The sequence below is a fragment of the Halichoerus grypus genome, chromosome 3, assembly GCF_964656455.1.
Source record: "Halichoerus grypus chromosome 3, mHalGry1.hap1.1, whole genome shotgun sequence".
Classification (NCBI taxonomy): Eukaryota; Metazoa; Chordata; class Mammalia; order Carnivora; family Phocidae; genus Halichoerus; species Halichoerus grypus.
Genome location: NC_135714.1, coordinates 144,774,063 through 144,790,348, shown reverse-complemented (window position 1 = coordinate 144,790,348; position 16,286 = coordinate 144,774,063). Strand labels below are relative to the sequence as shown.

At 35.0% G+C, this 16,286-nt stretch overlaps 1 long non-coding RNA gene across 1 annotated transcript; it reads left to right on the top strand.

Annotated features, from left to right (window-relative positions):
* The first annotated feature begins 309 nt into the window (after positions 1–309).
* LOC118532778 (uncharacterized) lies at positions 310–15,361 on the top strand. The gene is made up of 3 exons (XR_013446188.1): positions 310–486; positions 11,845–11,988; positions 15,275–15,361. It is a non-coding gene; the product is annotated as an uncharacterized LOC118532778 (long non-coding RNA).
* The last annotated feature ends 925 nt before the right edge of the window (positions 15,362–16,286 follow it).

The following is a 16,286-nucleotide window of genomic DNA, read 5'->3' as shown; positions in this document are numbered from 1 at the left end:
TGTAGTTTTTTCATATATTTTCTTTTCATGACAATCTATATTTTAACCAAAATTTCATTTGTAAATAAAAGTTACAAAATTTGTGTGTGTGTGTGGGGGGTTGTTCATTTGTTCTTATTTATGAATTATTACCATGGCATGTAGAAATCTTTATTATAGTTTAGCTATCATAATGCATGGTAGAGCAAGTTATTTTTTAATATATATTGGTAAAGTCTCAAATCCACTTTTATTCTTCTCAAAATCATGTTGGATTCTTTGACTAACTTTGTCAGTTGGTGAATGAATTACTGAATGTGGAGAGAGAAGGGAATAATAAGTTCTGGTAGCATAATAATTAGCATTTTGGAAAAAAATTGTAACTGATTTTTATGTTGAGTCTATTTAACCACACTGCCAGGTTTACTGTCTGGGGGCAGAAATTGGAGCAGAAGTTTGGGAACATCTTGTTATGATTTGGTGTCCCTTCCTGCACTTTCTGCTAGCGTAAGTAATCCTGAACATCTCACTGAGTAAGCCTGAGTTTTACATTCATTATTGTCACAATTAATAGATAGCTAATTCTATCTGGTCATAGGTTATTTAAAATAACCTCTAAGACAAAACAAAACAAAACAAAACAAAACAAAAAACAAAACAAAACCTCTCTTCAAAACTTATTTTCTTTGAATTTGGTTGCATTTAACTAGAAAGCATTTTCTCTCATCCTTTGACTAGATGTGATTTACATACTCACCTGATCCCTTAAGAACTTTATATGAGAGTGATTTAATTTTCCTGTTTGTAGTTTGATATTTAGATTCTCAGAGAACAGCCGGAGGCAGTTAATTTAGAATTACCCTTCCAGTACACTTTGCATACTACTTTCTTATGCAAAACACCAAAAAATGTTTTCAAAATGGGACATGTACAGTGCAAATGGATATTACCAATATATTTAGTCAATGCATTTCTTGAGGAAATTCAAAGTATTAGTTCTTGGTATAAAAAGTAACAACTGACTAAACTATGTGAACATAAATATAGTTTTTAATGTGTTCAAAATTAGAGAAGATTTTTATTCTCTTAAAAATCACTTTTTAGGGGCACCTGGCTGGCTCAGTCAGTAGAGTATGTTATTCTTGATCTTGGGGTCATGAGTTCAAGCCCCATATTGTGTGTAGAGCCTACTTAAAAAAAAAACTATTAAAAATAACTTTTTAATGATTTTTATTAGAAACAAATGATACTATAGAATTGTTTTTCTGTGACAATAATAGCTTTCTTTCTTTCTTTCTTTCTTTCTTTCTTTCTTTCTTTCTTTCTTTCTTTCTTTCTTTTTTTGTTAAAACTAGATGGTTGGTGTTAACTAAAAGATACTGGCAACGTCTTGGGAGCACAATGGAAAATTCTGGTTCATCACCAAAAAGCTAAAAGAAACAACAATGAAAAAGAATAGAAAAGCCATTGTACAGAGTTAGACTAGGTATGACTATGTCAACCAAGGTGGGGGGGCTCAGAATTATTGAGCATACTCTATGTGCTTGTGACAGATTAGGGTCTCTTATACATTTAAAATAATTGGTCCTTATATAACTCTGAAAAGAAACCAATTTTATTTTAATTTACAGAGGAAATAAAAAAGAAACTTAGTTCGAAGAGATTAAGTAACATGAGGAAGTCCACGTAGCTAATGGTAAACCTATTAAACTTGAAGATGAAGCTCTTTCCCAAAGATTATCTATTTTGAAATAATGTGATTTACTGCAAATTTTAGTGTGACTAAGTATAATGTAGCTAGGGTGTTTTACACCTTATTTTATAAGAACAAAATCAAAGTAAAGAACATATATGGAGGGCAGTTTGGGCTTGCAGAAAAATAATTGCTTTGAAATACCTTATTTCACTTGTGGTCTAGTGCTATGCTGTCATTCCTGTTTCACACCACAGGAATCTCATTTTTCATGTATTTTCTTGATATCTGGATTATTCATGTTTCTTGCATTGCTTTTCAATTCCTTTATCTGGAATGACTTTTCCTCCACACTTGAGCAAATCCTATCTATTCATTATTTAAAAAATATTGTCTACAGGCACAGCTCAAATACTACCTTGATTCTCTCAGTTCAAGTGCCATAGTATGCCCTACATTATGACATTTTGTACTGCCTATTATAAGCATTTTTATATGCTATATTTTCTTGGAAAAATGCTAGACATTTAAAATATATATATTTAAGTAGACACTATTATTTATATAATATACTAAGTATATATATTTGCTTTTATCTATATCATGGTGTCTTTTTTTTTAATTTTACTATGTTATGTTAATCACCATACATTACATCATTAGTTTTTTTATAATATCTGTTTTTTTTCTTTATTTTATTATGTTATGTTAATCACCATACATTACATCATTAGTTTTTGATGTAGTGTTCCATGATTCATTGTTTGCGTATAACACCCAGTGCTCCATGCAGAACGTGCCCTCTTTAATACCCATCACCAGGCTAACCCATCTTCCCACCCCCCTCCCCTCTAGAACCCTCAGTTTGTTTTTCAGAGTCCATCATCTCTCATGGTTCATCTCCCCCTCCGATTTCCCCCCCTTCATTCTTCCCCTCCTGCTATCTTCTTCTTCTTCTTTTTAACATATAATGTATTATTTGTTTAAGAGGTACAGATCTGTGATACAATAGTCTTGCACAATTCACAGTGCTCACCATAGCACATACCCTCTCCAATGTCTATCACCCAGCCACCCCATCCCTCCCACCCCCCACCACTCTAGCAACCCTCAGGTTGTTTCCTGAGATTAAGAATTCCTCATATCAGTGAGGTCATATGATACATGTTTTTCTGATTGACTTATTTCGTTCAGCATAATACCCTCCAGTTCTATCCACGTCATTGGAAATGGCAAGATTTCATTCCTTTTGATGGCTGCATAATATTCCATTGTATATATATACCACATCTTCTTTATCCATTATCTGTCCATGGACATCTTGGCTCTTTCCATAGTTTGGCTATTGTGGACATTGCTGCTATAAACATTGGGGTGCTCGTATCCCTTTGGATCCCTACATTTGTATCTTTGGGGTAAATACCCAGTAGTGCAATTGCTGGGTCGTAGGGTAGCTTTATTTTCAACTTTTTGAGGAACCTCCATACTGTTTTCCAGAGTGGCTGCACCAGCTTGCATTCCCACCAACAGTCTAGGAAGGTTCCCCTTTCTCTGCATCCCCGCTGACATCTGTCCTTTCTGACTTGTTAATTTTAGCCATTCTGACTGGTGTGAGGTGATATCTCATTGAGGTTTTGATTTGGATTTCCCTGGTGCCGAGCAACGTTGAGCACTTTTTCATGTGTCTGTTGGCCATTTGGATGTCTTCTTTGGAAAAATGTCTGTTCATGTCTTCTGCCCATTTCTTGATTGGATCATTTGTTCTTTGGGTGTTGAGTTTGATAAGTTCCTTATAGATTTTGGATACTAGCCCTTTATCTGATATGTCATTTGCAAATATCTTCTCCCATTCTGTCGGTTGTCTTTTGGTTTTGTTGACTGTTTCCTTTGCTGTGCAAAAGCTTTTTATCTTGATGAAGTCCCAATAGTTCATTTTTGCCCTTGCTTCCCTTGCCTTTGGCGATGTCTCTAGGAGGAAGTTGCTGTGGCTGAGGTCAAAGAGGTTGCTGCCTGTGTTCTCCTCTAGGATTTTGATGGACTCCTGTCTCACATTGAGGTCTTTCAACCATTTTGAGTCTACTTTTGTGTGTGGTGTAAGGAAATGGTCCAGTTTCATTCTTCTGCATGTGGCTGTCCAATTTTCCCAACACCATTTGTTGAAGAGACTGTCTTGTTTCCATTGGACATTCTTTCCTGCTTTGTCGAAGATTAGTTGACCCTAGAGCTGAGGGTCCATTTCTGGGCTCTCTATTCTGTTCCATTGATCTATGTGTCTGTTTTTGTGCTAGCACCGTACTGTCTTGATGATGAGAGCTTTGTAATAGAGACTGAAGTCCGGAATTGTGATGCCACCAGCTTTGCTTTTCTTTTTCAACATTCCCCTGGCTATTCGGGGTCTTTTCTGGTTCCATAAAAATTTTAGGATTATTTGTTCCATTTCTTTGAAAAAAGTGTCTGGTATTTTGATGGGGTTTGCACTGAATGTGTAGATTGCTCTAGGTAGCATTGACCTCTTCACAATATTTGTTCTTCCAATCCATGAGCGTGGAACATTTTTCCATTTCTTTGTGTCTTCCTCAATTTCTTTTATGAGTATTTTATAGTTTTCTGAGTACAGATTCCTTGCCTTTTTGGTTAGATTTATTCCTAGGTAATTTATGGTTTTGGGTGCAATTGTAATGGGATCAATTCCTTAATTTCTCTTTCTTCTGACTTGTTGTTGGTGTATAGGAATGCCACTGATTTCTGTGCATTGATTTTATATCCTGCCACTTTACTGAATTCCTGTATGAGTTCTAGCAGTTTTGGGGTGGAGCCTTTTGGGTTTTCCACATAAAGTATCATATCATCTGCAAAGAGTGAGAGTTTGACTTCTTCTTTGCCAATTTGGAGGCCTTTTATTTCTTTGTGTTGTCTGATTGCTGTGGCTAGGACTTCTAATACTATGTTGAATAGCAGTGGTGATAGTGGACATCCCTGCCGTGTTCCTAACCTTAGGGGGAAAGCTCTCAGTTTTTCCCCATTGAGAATGATATTCGCTGTGGGTTTTTCATAGATGGCTTTTATGACATTGAGATATGTACCCTCTATCCCTATACTCCGAAGAGTTTTGATCAAGAAAGGAGGCTGTACTTTGTCAAATGCTTTTTCTGCATGTATTGAGAGGATCCTATGGTTCTTGTTCTTTCTTTTATTAATGTATTGTATCACATTGATTGATTTGCGGATATTGAACCAAGCTTGCAGCCCAGGGATAAATCCCACTTGGTCGTGGTGTATAATCCTTTTAATGGACTGTTGTATCCTATTGGCTAGTATTTTGATGAGAATTTTTGCATCCATGTTCATCAAGGATATTGGTCTGTAATTCTCTTTTTTGATGGGGTCTTTGTCTGATTTTGGGTCAAGGTAATGCTGGCCTCATAGAATAAGTTTGGAAGTTTTCCTTCCATTTCTATTTTTTGGAACAGTTTCAGAAGAATAGGTATTAATTTTTCTTTAAATATTTGGTAGAATTCCCCTGGGAAGCCATCTGGCCCTGGGCTTTTGTTGGGAGGTTTTTGAATACTGCTTCAATTTCCTTAGTGGTTATAGGTCTGTTCAGGTTTTCTATTTCTTCCTGGTTCAGTTTTGGTAGTTGACACATATATATTTATATACACAATGGAATATTATGCAGCCACCAAAAAAAAGAAAATCTTGCCATTTGCAACGACTTGGATGGAACTAGAGGGTATTATGCTAAACAAAATAAGTCAATCAGAGAAAAACATGTATAATATGACCTCACTGATATGAAGAAATCTTAATCTCAGGAAACAAACTGAGGGTTCTAGAGGGGAGTGGGGTGGGGGGATGGGTTGGCCTGGTGATGGGTATTAAAGAGGGTACGTATTGAATGGAGCACTGGGTGTTATGCACAAACAATGAATCATGGAACACTACATCAAAAACTAATGATGTAATATATGGTTTCTCAGAGTCCATAGTCTCTCATGGTTCGTCTCCCCCTCCGATTTCCCCCCCTTCATTCTTCCCCTCCTGTTATCTTCTTCTTCTTCTTTTTTAAAACATATAACGTATTATTTGCTTCAGAGGTACAGATGCAGTACATTATTAACTATGAAGTATATTCCGTATTTCAAGGGCATGTGTCATAGCATACAGTCTAAAAAACGTGTGACAAAACATTAGGTGCTTTCGAGTTTAGTGGGAAGAGATAATGCAATGGGTTGGAGTGGTTAAAGACATTTTCACAAAGAAACCAGGTCTCAAAGGGTAGATATGCTAGATACGGAGGAGAGCGGAAGGACTTTGAGCCTAGGTCCAATTTATTCTGCTCCATTTGAAACAAAACAAGACCCCTCCAAAAGAAACAAATGAATGATAGATTATAAGCAGAACTTATATTATACATATGTAATATAATTATACATATAATATCTCTTTCACATAGAGCTCTTATATTATCTTATATACCATATATACCTCATATATTTCTCATTTATGTCCAGTGTACATGAGAAAAATAAAGAGAATAGCTATGGCTTGAGATTATTTTAATTTATGAATATTTATTTTGATATGTATACATCCACCCACCTTCTTATAAGCTTTATATGCACATAAATATACAAATTTCATAGTTCAAAGGGTAATTTCAGACTAAATTATTAACGCCTTCAAATCCCTATAACAGAATTTGCATTTTATTTTTTTGTAATTAGGAAACTTTTTGAGCAAAAATAAAAACGTTAAGCCAAATATGAAGTACAAAAACATTCATAGAAACCCCCACAAATAAAATTCCTGAACTGCATTTCATAGGTGAAAATGAACTAACCAGTATAACAACAAAAAACAGTAGTCTATTCTTCACAAGTGTTCAGAAATCTTAATATAGGGAGTGTTTAAATGGGGAAGAGAACAATTTTAATCCTAACATTTATTTGGCTATTGTGGACATTACTGCTCTAAACATTGGGGTGCTTGTGCCCCATAAAATCACTATTTTTCTATCCTTTGGATAAATACCTAGTAGTACAATTGCTGGGTCACAGGGTAGCTCTATTTTTAAATTTTGAGGAAAATCCATACTGTTTCCCAGAGTGGCTGCACCAGTTTGCACTCCCACCAAAAATGTAAGAGGGTTCCCTTTCTCTGCATTCTCGCCAACATCTGTTGTTTTCTGAGTTGCTAATTTTAGCTATTTTGATAGGTGTGAGGTGGTATCTCATTGTGGTTTTGGCTTGTATTTCCCTGATACTGAGTGCTGTTGAGCATTTTTTCATGTGTCTGTTAGCCATTTATACTTCTTCTTTAGAGAAATATCTTTTATGTCTTCTACCTATTTCTTGACTGGATTTTTCATTTTTTGGGTGTTGAGTCTGATGGGTTCCTTATAAATTGTGGATACTAACCCTTTATCTGATATGTCATATGTGACCATCTTCTCCCATTCTGTAGGTTGCCTTTTAGTTTTGTTGATGGTTTCCTTTGCTGTGCAGAAGCTTTTTATCTTGATGAAGTCCCAATAGTTCATTTTTACTTTTGTTTTCCTTGCCTCTCGAGATATGTCTAGCAAGAAGTTACTGCAGCTGAGGTCAAAGAGGCTGCTGCCTGTGTTCTCCCCTAGGATTTTGATGGATTCCTATCTCACATTTAGGTCTTTCATCCATTTTGAATTTATTTTTGTGTATGGTCTAAGAAAGTGGCCCAGTTTCATTCTTTTGCATGTTGCTGTCCAGTTTTCCCAACACCATTTGTTGAAGAGACTGTCATTGGGTATTCTTTCCTGCATTGTTGAAAATTAGTTGACCATATAGTTGTGGGTCTATTTCTGGGTTTTCTCTTCTGTTCCATTGATGTATGTGTCGGTTTTTGTGCTAGTACCATACTGTTCTTGATGATTACAGCTTTGTAATAGAGCTTGAAGTCCGGAATCATGATACCTCTAGCTTTGTTTTTCTTTTTCAGGATTGCTTTGGCTATTCGGGGTCTTTTGTGGTTCCATACAAATTTTAGGATTGCCTGTTCTAGCTCTGTGAAAAATGCTATTGGTATTTTGATAGGGATTGCATTAAAAGTGCAGATTGCTTGGGGGAATGTAGACATTTGAACAATGTTTGTTCTTCCAATCCATGAGCATGGAATGTTTTTCCATTTCTTTGTGTTATCTTCAGTTTCTTTCATAAGCATTCTATAGTTTTCAGAGTAGAGATCTTTTACCTCTTTGGTTAGGTTTATTCCTAGGTATCTTATAATTTTGGGTGCAATTGTAAATGGGATCAATTCCCTGATTTATCTTTCTCCTGTTTCATTGTTAGTGTATAGAAATGCAACAGATATCTGTACATTGATTTTATATCCTGTGACTTTGCTGAATTCCTGTGTCAGTTCTAGCAATTTCTTGGTGGGGTTTTTAAGTTTTTCTTCATAGAGTATCATGTCATCTGTGAAGAGTAAAAGTTTGATTTTTTCCTTGCTGATTTGGATGCCTTTTATTTTTTTATGTCATCTGATTACTGAGGCTGGGACTTCTAGTACTATGTTGAACAATGGTGGTGAGAGTGGACATCCCTGTCATGTTCCTGACCTTAGGGGAAAAGCTCTCAGTTTTCCCCGTTGAGGATGATATTTGCTGTGGCTCTTTTGTATATGGCCTTTATGATGTTGAAGTATGTTCCCTCTATTCCTATACTGTGGAGGGTTTTTATCAAGAAAGGATGCTGTATTTTGTCAAATGCTCTTTCTGCATCTATTGAGAGGATAGTATGGTTCTTATCCTCTCTTTTATTAATGTGGTGTATCATGTTGATTAATTTGTGGATATTGAACCACCCCTGAAGCCCAGGAATAAATCCCACTTGGGCGTGGTGAATAATCTTTTTAATGTGCTGTTGGATCCTATTAGCTAGTATCTTAGTGAGATTTTTTTGCATCCATGTTCATCAGGGATATTGGTCTGTAATTCTCCTTTTGTCAGGTCTTTGTCTGGTTTTGGATCAAGGTAAGGCTGGCCTCATAGAATAAGTTTGGAAGTTCTCCTTCCATTTCTATTTTTTGGAACAGTTTCAGAAAAAAAGGTATTACTTCTTCTTTAAATGTTTGGTAGAATTCCCCCTGGGGAGCTTTCTGGCCCTGGACTCTTGTTTGTTGAGAGATTTTTGATTACTGATTCAATTTCTTTGCTGGTTATGGGTCTGTTTAGGTTTTTATTTCTTCCTGCTTCAGTTTTGGCAGTTTACGTGTTTCTAGGAATTTATTTATTTCTTCCAGATTGCCTAATTTGTTGGTATATAGTTGTTCACAATATTCTCTTATAATTGTTTATATTTCTTTGGTATTGGTTGTGATCCCTCCTCTTTTATTCATGATTTTATTTATTTGGGTCCTTTCTTTTTTCATTTTGATAAGTCTGGCTAGGGGTTTATCAAACTTTTGAATTCCTTCAAAGAACCATCTTCTAGTTTCGTTGATCTGTTCTACTGTGTGTGTGTGTGTGTGTGTGTGTGTGTGCGCTTAATTTCTATGTCATTTATTTCTGCTCTCATCTTTTTTTTTTAAGATTTTATTTATTTATTTGCAAGGGTGGGGGTAGAGAAGGAGAGAGGCAGAGGGGGAAGCAGGCTTCCTGCTGAGCAAGGAGCCTGATGTGGGACTCAATCCCAGGACCCTGAGATCATAACCTGAGCCGAAGGCAGACGCTGAGCCACCCAGGCATCCCTCTGCTCTCATCTTTATTATTTCCTTTCTTCTGATGGATTTAGGCTTTATTTGCTGTTCTTTTTCCAGCTCCTTTAGGTGTAAGGTTAGCTTGCATATTTGAGCCTTTTCTTGTTTTTTGAGGAAGGCCTATATACTTTCCTCCTAGGACTGCCTTTGTTGTACCCCAAAGGTTTTGAACTGTCATATTTTAATTTTCATTTGTTTCCATGTATTTTTAAAATTCTTCTTTAATTTCCTTGTTCACCCATTCATTCTTTAGTAGGATGTTCTTTAACCTCTGTGTATTTTTGGTCCTTCCAAATTTTTTCTTGTGGTTGACTTCAAATTTCATAGCATTGTGGTCTGAAAATAGGCATGGTATGATCTCAATCTTTTTGTACTTGTTGAGGGCTGATTTGTGACCAAGTATGTGATCTATTCTGGAAAATGTTCCATGTGCACTCGAAAAGAATGTGTATTCTGCTGCTTTAGGATGAAATGCTCTGAATATGTATGTTAAGTCCATCTGGTCCAGTGTGTCATTCAAAGCCCTTGTTTCCTTGTTGATCTTCTGTTTAGATGATCTGACCATTGCTGTGATTGGGTGTTAGAGTCCCCTTCTATTATTTTATTATTATACATGAGTTTCTTTAAGTTTGTTTTTAATTGATTTATATATTTGGCTGTTCCTAAGTTAGGAGTATAAATATTTACAATTGTTAGATCTTCTTGTTGGATAGACCCCTTTATTATGATATAGTGTCCTTCTTCATCTTTTATTACAGACTTTAGTTTAAAATCTAGTTTGTCTGATAAAAGGATGGCTACTCCAGCTTTGTTTTGATGCCCAATAGCATGATAAATGGTCCTCCACTCCCTCAGTTTCAATCTGGAGGTGTCTTTGGGTCTAGAATGAGTTTCTTGTAAGCAGCATATCAATGGACCTAGTTTTTTTTTTTTTTTTTAATCCATTCTGATACCCTATGTCTTTTGATTGGAGCATTTAGTCCATTTACATTCAGAGTAATTTTTAAAAGATATGAATTTAGTGCCATTGTATTACCTGTAAGGTACCATCGTTCCTGTAGATTGTCTCCATTCCTTTCTGGTCTTTGTTACTTTTGGTCTCTATTTACTCTCAAAGGGTCCCCTTAATATCTCTTGCAGGGTTGGTTTAGTGTTCATGAATTCCTTGAATTTTTGTTTTTCTTGGAAACTCTTTATCTCTCCTTCTACTCTGAATGATAACCTTGCTGGATAATGTATTCTTGACTGCATATTTTTCCCATTTAGCATGTTGAACATATCATCCCAGTCCTTTCTGGCCTGCCAGTTCTCTGGACAGATCTGCTGCCAGCCTTATGTGTCTATCCTTGTAAGTTAAGGAACTCTTGTCCCTAGTTGCTTTCAAGATTTTCTTTTATCTTTTTAATTTGCAAGTTTCACTTATAAAGGATAGCCATTAAAATACCAAACATCTCATTAGAACAAGCTATCTAACATATTTACCTTTTAGTATAACTTTCAAGAAATATATTTTTAGGTTTTTATTGTAATGTCTTAATGTAAAATGCACAAATGTGTAAAGAAATTCCTCTTTGTTTCATTCTATTGTTTAAATTTACCTGGGAAATAAAATTATTTATGATAATAGTTACAAATACCCACCCTCATTCATGATTCTTTCCTGGTATTTGTCCTTACCTACTGTTGAAAGAAATGACCATAAATAAATTATTCTCTTCTGACTGTTTTGGGTGTATTTCTGAGATGGGGATGTTCGTACAGAATAGACTTGGGTCTGGAAAAGTGAGATTGCACACATCTGTGCACCCAGGTTTTAGTGGCGCAGAGGCCAGTTGGTATCTTACAAGATGGCTGATACAGGCCTGTTCTAATGACCAAGGAGGCTCTTCTCCCTTCTTCCCTACATCATTCCACCCAAACAATGAATTATTGATTGAGGAATACCCCAACATATCTCAAGGCTAATTTTGGCACCAATAGAAAGTCAATGACAGTGTGTGTTAGAAAAAAGAGATTCTAGCAGATAAAATTTTTCTCTACTTATCCAGCTATAAAGTACTTGAATTTGTATGCAATTGTTAGGATAATTAAATTTTTTTCATCAAATTTAATGTTAAAAATGCAATTCCAAATTTTTAGAAAATAAATAAAAATTTGGTGGGTATGAAAAGTGAGAGAGGTACAGAGGTTTTTAAATTTCTTGTTAAATATATATTAATGCAAATTCACGCAAATTAATTAAATGGTAAGCTGATAAACAGACAACATAGGTAATGACTGATGAATATCCTCTAATAGGGGCAGTTATGTTTTGGGCTTGAATTACCTGGCATTCTTTTGACCTGGGGTGCATAGACATAACCTTAAAGTTAAAAAATAAAGGAACACATTGTAATCAATATATTTACTAATTTTTCTGAACATAACTTTATATTCAGTTTTTAAAATCAGTTTCAACTGCTTGAGTTCAAAGAATAATTTTGTGGATGGCTGAAATAAAAAAAATGAAGAAAAACCTTAAGAAGCATTATGAAATTTCTCTGGCCTGTACTTACACTGACTGTGCAGTTGTGGATAATCAGGTAAGAGAAAAAAAATGGGGATACATTTAGTTTGCTAACACTGTTGTAACAAAGTACCACAGACTGAGGGCTTCAACAATAGAAATTTATTTTCTTATAGTTCTGGAGGGTAGAATTCTGAGATGGAGGGGTCAGCAGGGTTGGTGCCTTCTGAGAGTCGTGAAAGAAGAATCTATTCCAAGTCTCTTTTCTGGCTTGTAGATAGCTGTCTTTTTTCTCTATCTTCACATCATGTCCCTGTTTTGTGTTTGTGTCTGTTCATTGGTATCAGATTTCAAGTTTGAATGTTGGGTACTGTGGAACTATTCTACTTAAATACCATGTATCAGATATTTTATAGGTTAAATAGGCTTTGGGTTCTAGACTAAAACACAATCACTCTTTTTAGAAGTGTGTTTAACTCTGCACTGATTTCTAAACATTTTTAAAAAATTTTATTTACATTCAATTTAATTAACATATACTGTATTATTAGTTTCAGAGGTAGAATTTAGTGATTCATCAGTTGCATACAACACCCAGTGCTCATTACTTCAAGGGTCCTCTTTAATGCCCATCACTCAATTACCCCATCCCTAACATATGACACAATTGTTAAGTTGAAGAATAAATGCTTTAATTTGATATTGTGTACTCTTTGGGTATTTCAGACTTTAAGGCAGATCTTACACAGACTGAGAGGAACAAGACAATGCTATAAACTACATTGTCTGTTACAGTGGGGCATTGGGTATCATCACAGATCAATGGAGTAGAAACAAAAATTGTAGAGATGCTTTTCAGACTGAGGCACATCAAGGTTGGTAAAGTTTGTTGATCATTTTCCTAAAAACACTGCCTTCATTCCTTTAGACTAAGTAGGGGAAAGAAATGTACCCTGACAGCTTATAAGAAAGTCACCCTGTCTACCTTCTCCATAATCCTTCCACTTAGAGGGATGCTCTGCTAAGGTTTTAGCATATTTTAGTCCATTCTTTTAAATACATTTGTACATGGTTAATATATAATGTGTACACAATTTGGTATTCTGTCTAGTTGCCTAATAGTAAATAATTAAGAATATTATTAACTGGCATTACATAATAAACATTTTACGACTGCATCAAGATATACACATACATAATTTACTTAAATAGTCTGCTAATTGTTGAGACTTTTTGCCTGTAAACATATATTGGCATTTCTGATTTTTGACTTGGAAATCAATTGATTCTGCAAAGTGAAGTAACAGTTCAGAGGGCAAAAGTGATTTTAAGAAAATGTCTTTCCAGAATGACTCTGTTTACTTCACCTTGACAAATTTTGAGTATTATGGTTGGAAAGTGGAGTTGTATATATAGTACAGAGAGTATCCTATATACCACGCACCCAATTTCCCATATTATAAATATCTTACATTAGTATGGGTATATTCATTACAATTAATGAATTAATACAGGTAAATTATGTTTTAACTTAAAGTCCATTCTTTATTCCGATTTCCTGTTATTCCCCCTAATGTCTTTTGTCTAAAAGTTCCAAGATCCCATCCAGGAGACCACTTTACATTTAGTTGTTGGATCCCCTGAGGGCCTCTTAGCTGTGACACTTTCTCAGATTTGCCTTGTTCTTGAAGATCTTGGTGGTTTTAAGGATTACTGGCTAGGTGTTTTGTAGAACATGCCTCCGTTGGAATTTCTCTGGTGTTTTTCTCATCATTAGACTAGGGTTATGTATTTCTTGAAGGAAGACCACAGAGGTAATGTCCCACTCTTACAATATCAAATCAAGGATAAGACTACTGACATGACTTACCACTATTGATGTTAATTTGGGGCACCTGGCAAAGATAGTATTAGTTGTATTTTTCCACTATAAAGTTACCTCTTCTTCCTGCTTTCCATACTGTCTTCTTTGAAAGGAAGTCACTCTGTGTGGCCAACAGTTAAGGAATAGGTAGTCCCACTTCTTTATAGTTGGAGTATCTACATAAATTATTTGAAATTCTTTTACACAGGTGATATGCTATTTCTCCTCCATTTACTTATGTATCCAACATTTATTTATATCAGTATGGACACATGGGCATTTATTTTATGCTTTGGATTATAGTTCAGTGCTACTTTATTTTTTTTATTGCTCAAATTGTTCCAGTTTTGACCATTGGGAGCTCTTTCACCTACTTCTTGCATTCCTTCGGCATGCTTCCATTATTGTGTGTTGTTGTTGTCATTGTTGTTGAACACTTTCTTACTTTCCAGCAAAATAAGATGGTGCTGGCTCACCTTGTATATTTCTTGTCCCAGTCTTAGAATCAGTCATTTCTCCAAAGAGACCTAATTTTTTTGGGGGGGGGGCAAGTCTGAGAAACTATTACAATTGAGAAGAGCCTAGTTACACATGTCTACTAAATGTAAAGTGATGCCCTGGATGGATCCAGGAAAAGGAAACTAGGTAAAAACTAAGAAAATCTGAAAAAAGTATGAACTTTTGTTAATAATCCAATATTTTTTCATTAATTGTAACAAATGTGAGTACAAATTTAAAATGTTAGTAATAGGGGAAACTGGATGCAGAGAATTTAGGAACTCTGTGCTATCTTTGTAAATCTAAAAAGGTTCTAAAAATAGAGTTTATTTAAAAATATGTTTCATACGTGAATTAAAAGATGTATTCTATAGGTACGGCTGTAGTGTCCTGTCAGCGTTCTTAATTTAAATCTGTATTAGTTATAATTTTTTTTGTCTTCTATCAATTACTGAGAGTGGAATTATTGAGAGTAGAAAGTGTTAAAATCTCTCACTCTTACTGTAAAATTTTTTATTTCTTTTTGTAGTTCTGCAAGTTTTAGTTCATATGTTTTAATATAAACTATATTGTATAAAGATATAGCCTTAAGGACAAAACACACAGAAAGCTCCCTGAGGAAAATAGAGAGATTACTGTAACTGACTTCCTGAAAAGAAAAATTAAATCCAGATAAGTAAAAATTTACCTATAAAAACTGGAAGAAAATAATCATCCAATTAGATGTTTATACAAAGCAAAGCTATCCTTCAAGAATGAGGGCAAGTGGAAAATTTTGGGCTAATAAAAACTGAGAAAGTTCATCATCTCACCTGATCACCAAAATGAAACTAAACAATTCAGGCAAAATAAAGATGATTTCAGGAAAATAAAAGATGGTCAAACATACACAAAAGATTCTAGAAAATGGTAAATGGGAGTAGATTAAAACTATTATTATCTAAATAAAAACATTATTTTATTTTTATTTTTTTAAAGATTTTATTTATTTATTTGACAGAGAGCAGAGAGAGAGAGCACAAGCAGGTGGAGTGGGAGAGGAGAAGCAGGCTTCCCGCCGAGCAGGGAGCCCAATGCGGGACTCATCTCAGGACCCTGGGATCATGACCTGAGCCGAAGGCAGGTGCCCTAAATAAAAAAATTTTAAATAACATCTTAAAATAAATAAAGAGATAAAATTTGTTTCAGGTAATGTTCAAAAGGAGGATAAAATTATTGATAAATTTTGGACTTTTTTTTTTTTAAAGATTTATTTATCTCGGAGAGAGAGAGCAGGGGGAAGGAATAGAAGGAGGGAGAGAAAAACTCAAGCAGACTCCATGCTGAGCACAGAGCCTGACTTGGGGATCAGTGCCATGACCCATGAGATCACTGCCACGACCCATGAGATCAGGACCTGAGCTTAACTGACTGAATCATGCAGGCACCCCAGTTTTGGACTTTTATAGGATAAATACAGATTATGTAAATTTGTCAGTACTCACTGAGAGAACAGAATTTGAGTGTATAATATCCAAACTGCAGAGGAAAAATAAATAGCATGAGAAACATCTAAATAAATCAAAAAGTAATCAAGAAAGCAGACAAAAAGATTTAAAACACAAATAGAAAGCACGTATAAAATGGTAGCTACATCATCAAATATATCAATTATATTAAACGCATTGGGGTTCTTGCTTTGCCTCCGATTTTATTCCCTACTCTTTTCTCTTAGAAATATTTTAATATAAAAGTAATACTCCTTTTATAACCTATTGCTTTTATTTATACAAAAAAAAGAATGCTTACTGAATTCACATTATTTTGTAATCTGGATTTCACATTATTTTGTAATCTGGAAATGTAATATTAAGGAAAAACATTAAAGTGAATGCAGATCTCTAGGAGACTCACAATTATTTATTCCAAATGAAAATGTAGTTTGCATTTTTGGTGACACTGGCTTCCCATTGGATTTTACTCATAATTTCAGGGGGTCTAATTAAGTCAATATTTAGTGCCTATGTATACAC